Source organism: Aulostomus chinensis, chromosome 24, assembly GCF_037954235.1.
Source record: "Aulostomus chinensis isolate RoL2024-O1b breed Wild chromosome 24, RoL_Achi_v1.0, whole genome shotgun sequence".
NCBI lineage: Eukaryota > Metazoa > Chordata > Actinopteri > Syngnathiformes > Aulostomidae > Aulostomus > Aulostomus chinensis.
Window position 1 is genome coordinate 12,565,716 of NC_141343.1, and position 20,259 is coordinate 12,585,974.

At 41.2% G+C, this 20,259-nt stretch overlaps 1 long non-coding RNA gene across 2 annotated transcripts in view; it reads left to right on the plus strand.

The window, feature by feature from the left end:
- LOC147238762 (uncharacterized) overlaps positions 1 to 20,259 on the plus strand; it is a 106,336-nt gene that overhangs the window by 11,111 nt on the left and 74,966 nt on the right. For both annotated transcript variants that reach the window (XR_015111834.1, XR_015111833.1), the window contains exons 2-3: positions 12,042 to 12,189; positions 14,889 to 14,968. This is a non-coding gene — a long non-coding RNA (uncharacterized LOC147238762). The remainder of the gene's footprint in view (positions 1 to 12,041; positions 12,190 to 14,888; positions 14,969 to 20,259) is intronic.

Below are 20,259 nucleotides of genomic sequence, written 5' to 3' on the forward strand. Positions count from 1 at the left end.
AATTATTTTGTTCTGGCCATCCAATCTGGTTAACCTGTTTGCCTTTATGATCAAATCAGCAGCAGCCCCTGTAACAATGGTCTGGACCCTGTCTCCTTTCCACAGCATGTTTATTCCATAAAGAAATCTATCATCAGACGGGGGCATGAAATGAGACAGCAGCATGGTGCAAGAATGTGCTGCTGCTGTCAAACCCTTTTTCTTCTCTGCATCTCCATTAGAATACAATTCATATTTTGCTATTCCACTGCCTCACAGTCATGATTGTTTCTTCAATGAAAGCAAATTGGCTTGACAGGGAAGGCCTTTTTTGATTTTCTAACACATGATAATACGCACAGTGTTAGCAATATGAAAAATAGGTTTGGAATTCTCAAAAATTGTTTTTTGTTTTTGTCCACATCTCTTCTCAAACCATGGACAGACCGGATAAAAAAAAACAGCTCTGGACTTTTAGTCTCACTTGCTACTCTGCAAACGCTTCATCAGGGGCCCCTTAACCCACTGGCTGTTGTTTCAGGATGTTCTGATAGACTTTCACAGAATTTCTTTAAATACCAGATCATTGATCCACATTTTTTTATGTGTGGGTTTTTGGTGTTTTTTTTTTTTTTATCTACACCAGATGCCTTTCACAACCTTCCCTATTTATCTGGCACCAAGGCTGCACTAGCTTGTGCATACTGGAACAAGGGGTGGGAGCAATTGCTCAAGGACACTTCGGCACTGTCACGTAGGACCTCGGGATTGACCTAGCAACCAATTTGTTAAAAGACAGCCATTCTACCTCTGAGTAATGCCGCTTCCGGCCCATGACAAGGCATGCTTAGTTGAGGCCCCTGGGTGAAAATTTACAGGGTAGTCTGACAGACTTTCACGGAACTGCGTCAACGTCTTAAATACAACATTGAAGTGCAGTGGGTTTTTTTTAAGGACCCCCCTACTGACACTCAATAAGCTGCTGACCAGCTTCGTTGGGACCCTAATGCAGCGGGTACCCTCTGAACTTCATTTGTCAAGGTGGTCCAGTGGAGTTACGTGGAACTTCTTTAACACTTCTGACACCTAGTCCAGGCTCCTTAATGCACTGGGTACCCCTGTAGCGCAAATTTTTGCAGCAGTCTGATGGATTTTCATGAGACGTCGTTATAAAGGTGTTCTTGCTTTGAGTCCCTACACCCACTGAGCTTCTGGCCCACAGTTGAGGGGATTTTGCACGTCTGATTCTTAGTTGGGAGAGTGCAGAGTGACCCTAAACCTGATTTGTTAGGGTAGTCAAACAGACTTTTATTAAACTTCAATGTCTGAAATGTTTTTTTCTTTTTCTGCACCCCTCAGTTGACACGCAATAAGCAACTGACCCGCAGTTGAAGTGATTTCACCCTCTAGGGATGCTTCCAGGTATTTTTGTTTGATGCCTTTTGAAAGCATTGGAACACAAGAAATCTCAATAATCTGAGGGTCACTTGTGTTCAGAATTCCTCTTGACATCACCTGTGAAAAGGAAGGCAACTCAATGTGATGTAGGCCTCTCCGTTTGGTTGGATTTGCTTTAGTGCTCATTCTTTAGCATCCAGAGCTCGGTTTGTGCTTTGTTATATGCTTCCTTCTGCCTAGTCAAAATATTCAGCACCGGGTACATGTGGATGAGTTTTTATGTATTAAATTTTCAGTTGACTGCAGCTCAACTCTTCTTTTGTTACGCTGCTAGGGAAAGTCTTCCACAAAATCCACAAGTTCAGAATAATGTCAGTTTTTATTTTTTTTTTATTCTTATAAGTCAATTGAAACCCACCAAGGAGCCTCTCTCCAAAACCTCTATTTTTGTGTTGGCAGTGTCTTATTTTTCATTGACAAATATCAAATTTCTTCAGTGAATCCTGTCTGTATTGTTTTGTTTTTTTTTCATTCCGTGTGTGTCGCAAATAAATAATTGAATGAGTCTTTCTATTGTATCTGCTCCTTAATTGACACACCTATGTGCCTGCATTCCTGGAGTCTAAATTACTGAGCGGGTCGATGGGTTTTGTTGCACGTCTTCAGGCATCGAGGGGAGCGCCGTCATGATTTGCTAATAAGTAAACTCATTACTCAGTTCAAGATTTCCCATTAAATGGGGACTCATTTCAAGTATTAGATGCTTCATTCTGTCTTTTCCAACCCCCCTCCCCCCCGCCCACCTTGCCTGCATCTTCCTTTTCTCTCCTCTAATATCTCCCCGTGAGCAGCCATGGAGATGGGATGTAGCCCGAGGCCACCAATTTCCCTGAGCAAGCAGCTTGTGATTGCACACTAGCCTAATAAACCCTGGAAGTATATATCCCCCTTTTCTCTAGTTTATACCTCCCCATCTTATTCCCTACCACGTTAAAAATGTAGTGTATATATTTCAAGCGTTGTCACAACTACATCAGGTGAAAGGAAATCCCTGAAATACTTTTTTTTGGGGGGGGGTGGTGGTGTTAAAGACGATGATTCAGGAGGTTGTTTTTCTCGTTTGATTCATTATTAATAACACGAATGTGCTTCGCTCTTCACAAAACCACTGACTGTCATAAACACTGATAAATTAAGAGTGTTACAGCTGTGTTTTCTTCATTTAAAAAAAGAATCGTGTTTCATTACATCCCACGGTAGATTTTAGTTAAAGCAGCAGTTTGGGGGGACATATGGTCTCATTGTACCCAGATGTTGGTGTTTAACCAGGAATATTAGAGAAAATGTGAGAAAACTTGTAATTTCCTGAGAACTTGTAAGTGTTTGATAACATAATTGTGTTTAAGAAGTACCAATTCAGCTTCTTCAAGGTCAAAAAGTAAAGGTTCTAATATTTTAACCTTTACTTTTTGACATTTACTTGAGGAAAATGGGTGGATATAAGAAGTTGTCACGAAATTTAAAACGACCCAACTAGCATATGGACAATTAAAAACAATGACATGCATGTCTTTACTTTGGGCAGCTGTTATTTCACGAGACCATCATTTGCTTTTTGCTGCACTCGCTGGGCGAGGAGAACAGGGGCGGTTGTGTGTCATGTGATCATATGAACACTCCTGAGTGGGAGACAAGACATCGGTCACATGCTACACATGCAAAAAAATATTTTGTGTCGTTCAGGGAACCTGCAGCTCCAAAATGCATGTAAATGCCACACCTGTATGTGGGGGTTCTCCGAGGTTTGTGCAGGATTGTAGTCAAGAACATTTTCGACATGTTTCTGACATTTTTATACAGAGTGCACGTCCTTATGGATTCATCTTATTGATTCAGTTATTACCTTCAACCTGGAGGAGTTTGGGGGTCAGTGTACTTTCCGAGTTCCACAGAGGATTGGAGGTTCAGCTACACTGCCCCTACTAACAACTTTATTGTCGTGTTACTTTGATAAATGAGCAGCAAGGTTCGTGTTGGCACCTGCACTTAAAAAAAAAACAAAAAAAACAAAACAGCAACGCATTTTGATGGTTTAGAATGTCGTAGAATGCAGTGCACCTTAAAATCTGACTTTTTACTGTGGAATGACATCAGGAGATGGACACACACAATAGCAGAGAGAAAGAGGAAGCGAAGGGAAAAGGTGAACCTAAAAACGATAATTATTTTGGATCCAGACTGAGTCAAGGTCGATTCAAAACACCCCCAAGTGTGAAATTTTAAATTAGATTTAAAAACTTCCTCTACGAAGAACCTGCGTTGCTGATTAGGAAGCGCACAAGTGACATTTGGACCGTGTTTTGCTGTCAAACTCTAATTACCTGCGTACTGTATGGTGAAATACATAGTAGACATCTGTATTCAAGTGGCAGCATTTGCAACAACCCCTTGGAGCGAGCATCTTAAATTAAAAAAAAAAAGAAAAAGTTCTGCGCATCAATCACATGGGGTCTCATCATCCCATATAAAATCCTTTGTATAATAATGTTGTCAGGAGACTTTGGCGCGAGGTGTCTTCACACTGCCAGTGTCAGTTCATTTAGATGCTCCCTTGGAGCCGTGGCAGCTATCATTGCTCATAACCACCGTGTCAGTCAAAGTCAGGGGCAAAGAAACAGCATCCTGCCCTTCGGAGGTGTTAACATAATGAAAGAAAGACACCACAAGCTCCATGTGCTAAATGCTGTTTCCATGAATACCAGATGTGTGACTTAGGCAAGAGGAGACTGTAATGGAAACAAACTACTTTTGACACTCTTGACTGTCAGTTTGTTTTATGGTGAGGCGCATTCGCCCAGACGCCAGCTCTCCCCAACAGCGAGTGACTGGCCGCTCCTGGATCCCTCACTTGTCAAATGCTATTTCGTGATAAGCCTGTGTTTTGATAGCAGAGCCTCAAATGACACGAGTCACCGTTTAAAATCTTACAAGATTTCAGCAATCGCGCCATAAGGAACGCTTTGCTCCTTCTATTTTGAAACTTTGTAGAGGAAGTGTCCGGCACAGGCCCGAATGGTCCAGCTTTTCACTGCGAGGCGCACATAGTGAGAGACAGCGTTCGTGCTTCCCTCATCAGGCATTCATGAGATGTATTTATGGACTGACAGGCAGGAAATAGGACACAGGAAAACATATGCAGCCGGTACACCATGGTGTCTAGAAAAGATACTGAAAATGTCAAGTGTTCATCACCACAGTTTGGAAAAGTTCCGTTGACCTTGGCAAAAATTGTACATTCGGAGAGGAAGGACTCAAGCTTGTAATAGACATAGTTTTTGGACCTAAAAAAACTATTGGACTTTTTGTAAATAATCTTAAAGATTGTTAACGTCCTCTAAAATCCTTATTTCTCAGCTCTTGAATCAATGAGTAACACCTAAAAGGATTAAGGAGGTGACACAGAGATTGTGATCATCATCACAGTTTAGGAAAGTTCCGTTGACCTTGGTGCCGCCGTCAAAATGTATGTTTTGAAAGAAAATCAGGGGAATATAAAGCTCATAAAAGGCATAATTATGATTCCTCATTTCCTCATAAAAATGCCCTTAAAATCCAATGGCTGTTTGCTATGGGTGGAAAAAAAAAGTATATTTGAAGAGGAAATTGAAAGATTTGAGCGTTGATTGATTTATAATTGATCTAAAATAGACCAAAAGAGGGACAAAATGTCAGAAAAACAAACGAAAAAAAAGGGTTCTCTGAAAAACGTTGATAGAGATTTGTTGTTTTTTTTTGTTCAGATCAAAAAACGCATCCAAAAAAATGTAGTCAAGTGTGTCACAAGTCACTGTCTAGTCACTTCCCGTTTTATTTTGAAATCCATTCCCTCATGGGTCTTGATTTGCTTCATACTTCCTGTCTACTTTCCCGCCTCTGAATCACCTGTGTCTCGACCGGTTCGTTAGTCTTCGTTGTCTGCAGCCCTGCGGAAACTTGTCAGGGAAACACAGAGGAAAAACAGCCCGGAAAACTTTTTGGTGTTTTTTGTTTCTTTGTTGCTAATCTCCAAACCAGAGGGTTTTCTGGGGGAAAAAAAAAAAAACGGACAGAAACATCAGTGTCTACAAAACAACGTCATCCTCCAGCTTGTGCGTGAAAGAGAGAAACCTAAAACAAAGCTTTAGCTGACTATTCTTTTCACAAGTGTTCATTGAAATTGTGCTAAGCGTTGTTGTCTGACGTCGCTACTGTTGACGTTCGTTGTAAACACCAAACAAAAACAAGGCAAGCTCGCCCCTCCCCCGGTGTTTCTGTAAATGTCATGAACGCGCATGGACATGTGAAGTGGACCTGTGCTGCGCTAACGTCGCTAAGAGGGATGAGCAAACTCCAACTGTTCGCTGAGAAAATTTGTATTCTAAGTCTTCATACAATGTCTTTACCATATTAGGTTACAAGTTACCGCTGATTCATTTAAAATGATTTCATAAGCGAAAGAGACACTTTTTGTATAATTTTCCCTCCCTGGAATCGATGCTAGTGCTAGCTAGGATCTACAGAGTAAGCTAGGAATAACAAACTAGTACATTGAAAAGTGGCTTACGAGTGTCATAGCTACTTCCCTACTCAATTGACTCTGCTCGCTCCCCAATGTATGCACATGCACTGACCCCCCGCCCCCTTCCCCAACCATCTTGTTGGTGATTGGCTGGAACCTGGTTGGTTATGTTTATGTCCACGTCCTGTGCACTCAGTGTGCCGTTTCTGGGCCCTGTGTCGTCTCCAGAGACCAGACTTTTTTCAAAGTGGATTCAGGGGGCAGGCAGCTAGCGGATCAAGGGGAGTCGCCTACGATTTGAGACCAAAATGAAATCGCACTGAAACCACGCAAGACTTAGTGCGCCTTTAAGTACTGAAAACCTAAGTGAGCCCCTTCAGGTGATGTCAATTCTCTCAATAAATTGAGTTGATTTGATCTTTAATTCACATGAAGAATCTGATAAAACAGAACACTCCTCAAACACAGAAGTCTTCAAGCAATTTTTTGTGCTTCTTTCTTCGTTGAATTGTTTCCTTTTTTTGATGTCTGTTTTTTTTTTTTTTTTTTTACTATAACTTCATTATGTTCATGTGAGTTCTGCCTCAAAAGAAAATCTGCCCGATGCATATTTTCTTTTCTTTTTTTTAAAAACTGCACTCACTCAAAAATAATAATAAATTAAACGTAAAGTTAGGAGGTGTAATTGATTAGTTGGTTTCTCTTGAATTGGGAGATTTACAACATGTAACCGGTTTAGGGTTGGGGTTCTTTCTGTACATCAATGCGTTTTTTTTTTTTAATGATTTATCAGGATTTGCCTTGAGTTTATAACTAAATTGTGATGATGCTATTCTTCTGTTCATTCCTTCAATAACATGCAACACCCCCCCCCCCCCACACACACACACACACACACACACACACAAAGCCCCAACCCAATTAGGCTCGTGTGGAACTCTGCGACGTTGCCCAGGGTACTACGGTGGCTCCCAAAGCCCAAGGTGTGTTATTATCTCGTATTAGTGCACCACCTGCCTCGCCATAATGGTTAGCTAATTGGCTGCGAGCGTGTCTGGAAATAATAAAGAAACTGAGACATTTTAGTCTGATGAAAGGAGCGCGTCTGAGTGAATGAGAGCAAGGCCGAGCACGCTTAATGGCTGCAACGCCAACACACGTTCAGACGCGAATGTTATGTGATCCGGCAAGTTGCACAGAGGTGCTTTGTACTTTCTCATCTTCCCTTTTGTGATGGCTAGACCAGCGAACCAGAAGCAGAATAAGGTTATGTTTTTTATTTATGTTTTCAGGGAACATAAATTGAGTGGAGTATTGGATGATTTGACATCATTTACTTCAATTATCACCACCCAAGTATCCTTGCGCTCCAGGAATTTAAAGACCCGATTCGCTGTACTCATAGTTTGAGTATTTGGATGCTATTGGACCATTCTGCTTCCTTTCTATTATTGTTTCTGACACTATATTCCTTGTGATTTTTATTGGAAAAAAAAAAGGGTATTCCATAAAGTACTTTTGGATTGCCTCAGGTGTGAAACATGCTGCACAAATAAATTTTCCATATTGGCCTGAAACCCAACTCCAAGTAAAAGTGTCATGTGTCTGCTGGATGTATGAATAAGTTAATGTATTTGTTCCATTACCCCAAGAAGAAATACAACGTAGCCTCTCATGAAACTGTAGTATGTTGATCAGTGACGGGGTGCGTGTACCCCCCTGGGGGTCCGTACAGTTCAAGGAACAGGAAGAGTTTGGGTTCCACTGGTTTAGAGGAATGACACATCACGTACCACATCCTGTAGTAGTAGTCGTAGTAGTAGTAGTATCACATCTACCACACTGTGGAGGTTTTAACAGTTTAAATATCAAAATGGCTCTCACGTTTTCCGTTTTTTGAAAAAAAAAGATATTTTATTCATCTATTAAATCACAATTGAAAAATGGGGCAAAACACATTTTAGACGAAGCAGCGAACCACTTACGTAAAGGTCAGCTCTCAGAAAGTCGAAATCTAAAGTACTTCAGAAGCGTGCTTCTTGTACTGCAGGTGTTGCAGGTTTTCATCTTACATTGAACAATTTTTTTCCAGTTATGTGTCAATCACGTTCATATCGTTTTCCCATAAGCAGTCGGAGCTTCTTGGAGTCGAACACGGCTACCCCTTGACGAAGGGTTATTAACAAAAGCAGGGGGGAAAAAAAATCATCAGCAAGAAATAAAATTTCAAATATTCAGTTGAAGATGCTCAATCTTGTACTGCATCTACAAGAAAGGAGGGAAAATGAATGAGTGGAACTTTTTTTCCCCAAGATCCTGCAAAAGTTTTTTTTCCCCTCCCGAAATTCCATAAAGTTCAATGATTAGAACAAAATAGGAAGAAAAAAAAAACTTTTTTGTGAGATTCTGCAAAATTCAATACTTAAAAAAAAGAAACCTGTGGTTTTACAAGATCCCGCAAAAGTTTTTACAAGATCCTACCGACTTTTCACGTTCAAGATGTAAAAATTATACTTTTGTGGGATCTTTCAAGTCTTCTACAGGATTTTTAAAAAGTTCAAACCAAATTTTTTGGATTTTCCCCTCCATTTCCTCTCCGGAGGTCTGTAACAAGCGAACATACTTGAAATTGGAAATATCTCGCTCGTGTGGTTTTTGTTTTTGTAGCCTTGCCCTCACACACAACTCGCAAACACCCTTCCCCTCACATGGAGACAAATTTTGCAAGATTTTCGTGACTCTCCGTCTTTCCACAATTTCAACATTGCAGAATGAATTCCGTCCTACCAGGAACCTCCAACTCATATTTAAAACAAATTGGAAGAACACACTGTGTTTGTGCGTGGATAATGATGTCCCAGTGGTTGCTGTTAGTGTCTTTGCAGTGCCGAGCACATAAAAATATCAACAAAGTTTGCATGCCATGACCTTGTTCTATGATGCAGAAGTCTCCAGCCTACACATGATGTAGCTTAATATGTTTATGACAGCAGATGATAACTTCCATAACGTGGATATGCCAGAGATCAGGGGCACGACACGTCTGAGGGTGAAGCAGCGCTGTAGTTTGCCTCGTGCCTGAGTCCCACGCCGCCTAACTTTGGTCGGGGTGGTTGTCAGTAGGACAAATAGTAAGTGGGGGGTGGCTAATTGCGAGCGGTTGCTCTGGGGAGTCCCCAGGCAGAGGAGATAACACAAGTGCTCCACAGGGGCCTTATCAATGAGTAATGACCTTGGCTGGCTTCCTTCACACCCGTACCAGGCTACAAGCTCCCCGGACAGACGGTGACATCATCTGGAGGTGACCAAAAAACACTGGTGGTTGCTGGAGAGTGCTTGAAATAGCACTGGCAATAAAGGGATGGTGAAATTGTCTGCTCGCACAGTTTGGGGAAACTTGTTTCACCATAAAAAAGTTGGACTGCTTCCGCTCTGTTGGAGGCAAAAGTGGAGAATTGCGTAGCTAGGTCGCTTGGGTTGTAATTTAAAGTCTTACCCGAGTAAAAAATAACCACTACAATCATAAAGTCTCATTGATTTGAGGAATCAATGCAACCGCTTTTTGGCAGATAACTTCTGTTTAAGCCACTTTGCATAGTTATTGCTCATTATTTTTTTTTTTTGGTGATGAACAGCAGCAGCTCTCATCGATCGACCCCGACAGAAGAGAAACGAGCGAGAATTAGAGGACAAAACTGTCGGTTAATCTGTTGTTACTGCTGTAACTGGTGTTTGTTTCTAACAAGTCAAGGCATGCGGGTACATTTAAAAGATAAATTGAGCTTGATTTCTAGTTGGCTGGTTGAGTCGTGTTACAATAAAGCTAACTGAAAATAGGGCACGTGTAATAGTGGAGTATCGTTTTATCCATACCACGGTTGGAATTCACAGATGACAATTTACCACCAGCAATAACTTCTGATGAGACGCTCGGGTAAATCAAGTGAAATTTTAGAGCTCGTAATAACATGAATTACAAATAAATACAAGTTGCATCACATCTGATTCCAACATAGTTCTCCTCCATAAAATCCCCTCTTGTTCCTCTGAATTTTCATAGAGTACAGATTGGACTTTATAGACTGGAACTAAATGTGGTTTCATTCACATTCAGAGGCAAATGTACGCAGAAAAGTAAAATCTCTGGGTTTTTATTAATTGAGGAGTTTTCAATAATTAACATTTTCTACAGTACATTTTGAGGTAAAAAATACTTTCTTATTTAAGAAAAATATCATTTCTCAAGGCAAAGGTACAAATACTAAAATGTATGCAGTCATTTAGTAATATCACCAACCTTCAAAACCATCCTAGCTTGCGCTAGCTGGTGACCTGCTAGCTTGTGAACTGCAACATGCTAGCATGTAGTACAGTTGTACAGCTGTCACGCTAGATGTTTATATATATATATATATATATATATATATATATATATATATATATATATATATATATATATATATACACACACACACACACATTTGATATTCATACCTTTTTTTAAGTCATAATGAAAGTGTAATAAATTAGGAAATCCTTACTTTAATCCTTTAGGAACTCATTCACCAAACGAAGAAGCAAAATAAAAAGAGCTTATAATACAGAGTCAGAAACACAAGTTGATTTTATTGAAGCTGTAATCCAACTCGTTTTTTTTAAATATCAAACTGCTGAAAAGCTCTGTTGGGCATTTATTTACCCATAAAGGGTTTCCAATCCCGCACAAACACAATAACGGACATTGATAAATGCAGTGTTGATTAATAACTACGATAACGGAGAATAGGCAACTAAAATTGGGGTGGGGAGGGTTTCTGCATATTTATACCTCCAGTATTGTTTCAAGACCCTCCTGGCAGTTGTTGTTGTTGGTTTTTTTTAATCCTAACCCAGTTTTTCCAACAGTGTGTTTCACCTTGGAGCCAGCAGAGAGCCTCTATTCAAATGGGGATAAAGTAGGCTGACAGTCACTTCCCCCCGCAGATATGTCCTGCTTCAAAACCCAAACACCCCCCCCCCCCCCCCCCAGCTCCTGGAGAATAAATAAAGAAATAAATCGTGGACAAGCAGGAGAAGAAGAAATACTAGCGCTGCTGCATCCTCCAGAGGATAACAAGAATAATGCCTTCATTTGCTGCAGGGCCTCCACTCTGCACCAAGTATAGACATGGCTTTTATGGCTGTAGTATTTCTGATTGGCATCCTAGGACAGCCATTTGAATTATTTAATAGAGCTCCCATTCCCTTAGTGGAGGGAAAAGAAATATGTTTGTGTTGTTGTGACGACACCTCGCGCTTTATACTCTTTGCTTTGACATTCTCTCAGGCTTAAGTCAAGTGAATTGTTTTGGCAAACAACTCAAATGTCCCTTTTTTTCCTTCCCCAACTTGCTCACAAAACACCTAAAGTTGACTTTTAATATTTTTGATGATTACAACTGGAATTGATTTTTTTTGACACTGTGTACAATTCATCACTTGCCCACAGGTGCCCGGCGGTGTATCAGTCAATCCGAGATCACAATGAAAAACAGAGAGGATATTGAAGGGATCTGGGCCTTGGGGGGGTGGGGGCTTTGGTGAACCTGATCCATTTCCTGCCACTGAAGAGACAGAAAGAGAGAGATGAGTTAGTCCCCGTGGTGTCGCCTTCTCTCCCTTGAGCCTTGTGTGGGAATGCGCAGTGTTACAAGATCTCTTGTTCTCCGCCATCAACATTTATTCACTCTTTCTCTCCCACAAAGCATGTATCCAGAGATCCAAAAAGACACAAAAAGAAATTAGATGAACCACAACAAGTCATATCAATTCCTTATAAATAAATGTGATTCAGCAAGAGAACAAAATAATCTCTTTGTCTGGACACTCAGTCTGTCTCAGTGATTGCCAGAACTGATGCAAATTAGTGTTGAGTAAAAATAAATCATTTTGAATAAATCTTTTCAGTGTCTGGGTCGCACTGGGTCAGAATCTTAACTTTCCCGTTCGACGCAAAACTTCACAAGCGAACTCGATGTTGGTTTCTGTGTCTTGTGCTGCGTTTACAAGATCTTCGAAAAACTAAAAAAAATAGTTAATGGAATGTTTTTTTTTTCCTTTCATGTAGCTGATGGTGGAGGCTGCCGTGCCATACGCCAACCTACACAAAGAGGTAGCAGGGTTGCGGTATCTTTCTCAAGGACACCTCGACAGGGTTGGCTGGGGAAGCCAGGAATGAACCGCCGACGCTTCCGCGACGAGACACCAACTCTGTCGTATGTTGACTTATACTTTTTATACTTTTTAACAAACATGTCTGGATAATGTGGTTTTGGAATTGAATTATTCTGGCATATTATTGGACCTAAAATTTGAACAGTCAAGGAAGGTATCATCTTGGTGGGCAGAACTATTCCAAAAACCCATTCCTTGATGGATGAAATTTTTGCTCTCTCTGCTTAAGTACTTTGTCTTTAATGTTTTTTTTCTTTTTAATTTTAAGTACCACATTTGAAATGGTTGCAGCTCATTAGTGGTTGATTTGTTTCGGTACGTGACATGAAAGGTGTCCCGAGAATGTCTGATCAGAACAAGCTTTAAGGGGGCATACCGCCATCCGCCGCTCTGCTAGTAGACATGATCAAAAAACAAAAAAAAATCTCTGGTGACTGCTCGTGTCACCTTGTTGCCTACAATCACAGGGGTCACATGTTCCATAACCCGTGTGGCCCTCAGCTTTGTTGTGCATCCGCAAAGGTACAATTGGACGTGTCTGCAGTTGGGGAGCCAAATGTGTCCTGGTCACTGCAGTAGTGCCTCCTCTGCTCTATCCAGGCTCCTGTTTGGGGGACAGAAGTCAGGATCCTACTGCGCCCGACTGCGGAGGGGCAAAAAACATAGAGAATGAGTATCTTATTATTACACAAACTATGCAGTACTCAAGAAAAAGTATCAAAAAAGGTTCTACGCATGAACTTGATGTGAACAGTCAGCCCGCCCACTCTTACTATGAAAGCAACTTGCCATCCATGGGGACTCTTTAAATATGACATCAGCAGCTGGACACGACCCATTTGACTAGACCCTCTCTGAACCATCACCTCCTCTACCCCCCCCACCCCACCATCTCCAGATCCTGCCTTTATCAGGACTTGATCGCCTCAAGCCTGTCTGACCTTGGCAAGCAGATAAAACAGCAGACAGATAAGAAAGAGGGGGCCGAGGAGAGATCGGGAGGGATGGGAGAGCAACGAGGAGAAGCTTGTGCTATGCGATGCCTTTTTTTCCCCTTAAACTCTGCCTTTTTGAGAACCCCGATTTACATTGCCAAAGAAGTCCACTGGGAGGCTTTATGATAGATGAATAAGACTTCTCTACCGGGGGGAGGAGATGAATTCTAAGATGACCTGCTTTTGCAAATTTGGCCCCAGGGAGAAGGAAGAGGAAGCCAGGAAACTTAAGATTTTGCAGAGTGGATATCACTGTTGAGCCTTCGAACCAACATTAGACTGTTTAATTTATCATTGTGTCATCTTTAGGATTAGGAATGACACTGCAAACTAGCCTTCACAAATGTGTCTGCATGTTCCTCCTTAAGTAAAATGTTTAAGCCATTATTTTTGGATTGCCCCAAAGACATCTCGACTTTTACTTCTTAAAAATATTCTCACATTTCGTATTTTTCTTAAAGGAACCAGAAAAGTGTATTTTACATTTCAAATACTCACAGATATGTTTTTCTTGCATTAATTTTTGACAGCAGGACGCAGAAAGAGCCAGCCACATAGATTTAGCTCGATGGTAATGGCAGCGGCTAACAGCTTCAAACATCAAAACCGCAGCAAAAAAAAAATCTATATACAAAACCTCCAAGGCATTGTCCAGTATATTTCATCTCTTCTTTATCCAAATTTATGTTCAGTAATTCACACACATGTCGATATGAGTAGTTTGCCTGTTGTAAGCCTCCAGATGCCATTAGCTCTAAGCTAAATATACATAATTGGCTCCTTCTGCTTTCTGGAGTAAAAACAAAAGTAATAAAGGAAAGAGAAAAAAAAACCTGTCTTCCTGAGCTTGAGACATCCATTTCTTGGTACTTTAAAGACAAAAAAAAATACCACTTTTTTGGTATTGATTTAAGATCTGGCCATTTGAATACGCAACTTAAAATAAATGTGATGTAAAGAATCAAAAATTTTGATTATGACCATGGATTAGCAGTGGAACAGCAGGGGCAGCAAGAGAGATGCTAATAACCAAACTGTGTGTGTCTCCATGCCCCCTCTTGGATACGGACAAATAAGAATTGACCCTTAATTGTGTTGTTCTGTAAAGGTGGCACGCTGCCATTGAGGGCATGGAACGTGAAGGAGGGGCTACTGTGTTTATTCACAAAAACTATTAAAACAGATTGATTTGAAATGTGATCTCAGCAACCAGACAGGGCCGATTACCGGGCTTTGTGGTTAGCAGTTTCGGCCTGTGTTGTCCGCAGGGCTGAATTAACTTTAAACTGTCTCTGCTGTAATTGCAATACTCTCTAAGATGTGTTACCCCTCGGCTAGACTGTTCCACGCCTCCCATTCCCTCCGATCATGACAGCTGTATCTCAGCTCCGATTGGGCGGTTACTGAGAGGAGCTCTTGACCTTTCAGTCGGAGCCCATGTGTCCCGATTCGGTTGGCTAGTTTACATTCTGTCAAACATGAGTCTGTGAGGCACCGAGAGCCGCATCCCTTCCAGAAAATGTCAAACAGCAGTGGCAGGTCTTTTTTTTTTTTTGTTGCTGGCACAGTTTTATTTTTGAAAAATCATGGCAGAGGTTAACATACGTCTTTCGGTTGACCGGAACTACTCTGATTTGCATTCAAAAGTGCTTGTTCAAATGAACAACCTTCAATGTGGTTCATGTAGATCAGATTGCAAAGTGTGTTTTTCTCCTCTCTCTTCTTCTTTTTTTTTTTTGCAACAGAAACAGAATGTGTATCATCGAGGCTAAAGAGAAGACGGATCCTGCATGGGACACTCCAATGACAGCAAAAGATCCAATTAGTGAGTTAATTGCTCTCGTATTAATACTTTATTTGTGATTCATGGAGCCGACTACAGGCCTGACAATTTCATCTCTACAAATCAAAAGTAATGAAATGCGAGTCTTGTCAAAGACGGCGACTGATGAGTACCAAACCAGCCTAGTTGCCAGCCTTACTTCTGCCAAGGCAGGAACATGATCAACAGTGTATTTCTGTTCGCAGTATGTCCTTAAAAGCACTTTTTATTGAGTATCTGTGATATCACATGCATTTCACTTTTGTACGTCTATAAATTTTGAAGTCTGTGTACCTTTTTAGGAAGTTGATATACATACTGTATACTGTATACACAGAGCCATTTTCTATGTGCAACATCTGGAGCATCTGGAGATGGTTTGGATCTCGGGGAGATGTATTTTGGGCGGTTGGTTTGAACATAAGATAATCAAAATCTGATTCTGTAGCCTAAAGGATTATCCCAAAACTGATTTCCACGAAACCTGTTGAAAGATTGTTGAGTGGGTCAAGGGTGACATTTTTGGGGCTGTTTAGTCAAACGCAACTAGGTCCTTTCCCCACTTGGTGGTTCTCCTTCAATTGGGCCAGCCAGATCCATTTAATGTTGGATGAAACACCTCATGAACTTGGTGATGGCTTCTTGTGAAGACTGATTTTGTACTGGTCAGTTCTTTTTCCTGCTTCACACATTTGATGAGTTTTGGCCTGAAAACATCAACAGGATGAATATGTGTCACAGTCATAGCACCACCTAGTGGAGGTAAGCCTGATGGAATGAGCACTATTTGGTTTACATCCAAATTACGCTGTCTTGGCTTCGTGTGATGTACAGCAAACATACTACATAGAAAATGTGTTCTCTAGCGCCACCGAGTGACACCTCAGCGCAAACACGTCAGCTTTCACCACCCTCTCGTTCAGCAGAGAGGCTGCGGGGACACGAGGGTCCACTCATCCCTGCTTACAGCCTCAGTTAGAGCCCAACACCAGAGTGCCAGGGGCCTAAAGTTTGCCTTAGCAGATGCAAGCACTGTACTTTGGAATGTATTTGTGTTTTTTAATCTATGCTTGTGGGCCACAAACATTGCTATGCATGTAACTGTGAAGCACCCACATCACTGTACTTTTGGTGAAAGGTATTTTTCTCCCCTTGGCCACTGAAATACTTCTACTATGAGATGAATTGCCATGAAATTCTGTACAGATGAGGCCCTGACTTCTCCTCTTGTCCCACCACGAGGCTGACATTTTTATTTTGTTGTGAAATATCTTGACAACTACTGAATGGATTGCCTTGGGATGAAGTGGCACAAACATCCGTACAGTTCATAGACAATAAATCTTTCGCGCCCCCCCCCCCCCAAAAAAAAACCCCACACACACGCACCCCGTGGGTTGTGATCTAGTGCCATCATCACGTCAAACATGCTAAACTAAGTTGGTATCTGTGATAAATCTTACAGTGTGACTAAGTACATCCCCAAAGAGCTGCCAGCGTTCCTGTGGACTCTTAGTTATGCTTTGTTTGAGGGTAGATCCTCGCGCTTTTTACCGACTAAATACTCATTGACGTATGTTACCAGACTACACCCCTGCCATCCCCCTTAAGGATGAACTCTGTCTCCACATGGCCCCTCACAAACAACATGTTCGTGTGTTACCGTGTCAGCTGCTAACCCCAGACGTCCACCTGTTCAGGTATTACAGCCCATTAACACACAAACATACTCAATGCACTATTGAAGCACGAGGGGACGGCTTTCCAAAACCCTGCGTGACCATCCTTGTTACACCTCCATTTGGCTGTCCTCCCAAAAAAAAAAAGAAAGAAAAAAAAAAGTAAAGCAACAAAAACTATTAATTAAGTAACACAATTAGTGTTAAAGTGACATTTGCCATCCCTACCTGCAGCGCAACGGTCTGGGCTCCACTAGAAGCGTCATGTTGCTCGCCCTCCTGCTTTCGCTAATGTCAGCATGAATAACTCAACAAGATGTCATCTTTCCTAGCTTATGTCCAGCAGGAGGTGTTGGAAGCGCCTGCGCCCGTTGTTATGACAGTTAATCTGTAGAATGAGTGGGCCCCTGTCTGATGAAGTGATAATTGCTGAAGGAATGTGTTGCTGAAGGAAAAGAAAGGGCAGGGGCGGTCAAGGGCGACTACAGGACATCTTTTCCCGCACGACTTGTTAAGTAAGTGAGGTAGCGGCGCTGTACACACAGACTGCGTTTGGCCTCTTTGTTTGGTGGGTGGTTAATGGGGTGGGCCTTTTAATCTGCGACTCCCTGTGAGTTTCTACATGCTTGGCTTGTTTGTCTGTGTTATCTTGTCTGCAGTATTTTTCTTGTAAACACCATTTCTTATTACAGATGTGCATCAGAGCTGTCAGCCGCACATCAATCTATATCTATATAGGATGAGAAATATGAAAAAAAAATTGAGATTTTTTTTTTTTTTTAGATACATTTTGATCTGCAGTGGCAGCTTAAGACAAATCCTTTTATTTTAAAACGTATGGATGCTTATGTATATATTCATTGCGGAATTACAGTGGGTAAAGAGGGTACAACTATTACAGTTGAGTTTTTGACACCAATATTTTTCTGAGCTTGTTCTTGGTAATCATAGGTGTCAGATCCTTCCGTCAGAGTTCTCCTATAAGGCAGGCTTGGCCCTTGAGAAACGTGTGTGTGTTTGTACAACAGCCTGGTATTTATTGTTCACATATTCCCTACGTCTGAGTGTGTTTATGGTCTGTAATTACAGTATCTTCATGTCAGTGCTGTGCTGGTATTGCAGGGGCAGCCAAGGGTAAAACACTTTATAAATGTATTGAATAGTACACAGTAGCCCAGTTTAATAATCAGAACCACAGTAAACTAAATATTGCCCATGTGATAAACATCACTGGGTTGTATTAACTCATAGCTTTTCGTGTTTATCAGTATCTCCGGAAAATCGTGATTCACCAGTTGCATAAATGAATGAAATAAATCATCCTAACTCTGGAACGTGCTTTTCAAAACTCCCGCACATTTGGCGCAGGAGCAAAACCATTCACTGATGTGGGACCTGACAATTTCTAGAAGTGATGTCAATTCCGTGACGCGCATCCGCGTGAAAGCAAAGCATCCCTGCATTTCTTTTTACGATGAAGAACATAAAATGAACTGGGACTTTAAATATTCTCAGCTTTTTCCATGACACATGAAGTAGGAGGTCATGGTTCTTTAGGCTGGTATTTAGAATATTCGGGTCAGATGGTGTTTTTTTTTGTTTTTTTTGGCCCAACAAATCCTACACATTTTTACCCAATTTTTCTGAAAAGTTGCTGCAAAATAAAATATTTTTGACTGCAACAATCACAACAACAACAACAAAAAAAACCTCAGGAGATTCTTGTACAAAGCACTGGGGCAAAGTCTGTAGATATTCAAAGAAATCGTTAATGAATTATATGCACAGCTTCAAGATTGTTATCGCTGACAACCAACAGATAAATGCTCTTGATTCCCCCCCCCCCCCCTTTTGAAGTTAAAAACAAAACAAAAAAAGCAACAAAAGAAAAAAAAACAACCAACAAAAAACATGGTTTGCCAATAATGTTAATCTGGGGTTGAAATGAAAAACAAACAAATTCTATGTTCACATAACAGGGAAAAACAATTTGACGAGCAACAACATGCTAATAAGGTTGTAAATCAGCAAAACGATCACGCACAGCGAAGTAAACGATTTGATAGAAAATGACAAAACACCGCAGAAAGGTTGTCTCCACTTTTATTTGTTGACTGATTGACGAGACCACTGAACACCCCTCCCCCCCCATTTATTTTCACCTGCTTGGACTGTCTACATAATGGTGAATTTTAATAAATATTACCATACAAGAGCATTACAATACCCTACAGCTAGAAATTGACAGCTTTTGTGCTTCGGAGGGGGAAATCTGAATATGCATGCATGAACCTGTCAGGAGAATCAGTTAGGCCAATAGAAAAAGTTAATCTGTCGCTGACTCTCCTCGGTCAAACAAGCTGCCTTTGACATTTGCTTTGGTCCAATTATTTGCGTCTGGCAGTGACGAGCAAAAGCAAGATATAGAAGCAGATGAATAAATGATGGCTTTTATTGCTTGCTTTTCTCTTTTTTATGTCCTCTGGTTCCCAGTAGGTCAGCCATCACGGGCCACTTTTGTTTTTTTCCTTGTGATTTGAATAAAGCAGCAACTCTGGGATGCGTTAAGCTCCTTGGTTTTTTGTTTTGTTTTGTTTTTTTCCTGGACGGCAGTTATTCCGTTATGGTCGTCCCTTCATTAGCCACAGGGGGGATCTTGACTGTATCTTTATGGGTTGGTATAAATACTAATCAAATCATTACGAAACAATGGGGCCTTTTTCGTGCTTTTTTTTTCTTCTTTTCATCCATGGATGTGAATATAATGTGACACCGTGTTGGTTCTGATCAAACGGCAGAGATCTCTAGATGGGATGTTCGGAAAGAGGGTAGGAACACTTGAATATATTTGAGAGAGAGACAGAGGGAGAGAGAGAGAGACTGTTAGTCAGGAATTGATCGGCTGCACGCATTAGCAGATTGCCTATTGATGAGGGGGGGTGAGATTTATAATGGTCTGATTGATGGTAGCAATCTAGCGGTATAAATAAATAAATATGTGCCCGCCCCTGCTTGGTGAAGGCAGTTAAAGCCTTGATTTGCAAGCTCATCGGCCATCGCAAATGTCACATTTAGTACGCCCTCGTCACCGCCGGCCGTCACGTGCAGCGAAGTCACAAGTCTCTGGATGGTCTTTGTCCACAACCGAACGACTAAATTACATATGTCAGCTTTTGCTTTGCTAGGACGTAACTGATTCAAACAGGACAGTCTCACCCCCTTTTTTTCCCTCTCCTGCCCCTAGTGGCTTTCAGTTAAATGTCAATGTATTTGTGTCCAAAGGAGACGCACTTGACTTTGGACATCAATACATAGCAAGAGAGGTTGGGAAAGGAGGTCATATAAAGGTGGTGGATGACACAAGAGCCAAGGGGTTCAAGTACATTTTTGTAATCACAAATCAGCGTCTTCTAGCTTTACTTGAAGCCACTCATACTCATCAAGACTCATGTGTACTTTTAATTGAAGTGGGGCAAAACATGAAAGGGATACAGTATTCAGTCCAGCTCAGGAGTTCTCAAACTTTTTTTTTTACTTCAAGACCTACCTATTCATACTTCGAATGGGTCTGGGTCCAATACAAAAAGTCCCCACTTATTCTAGCGTATGAATTCT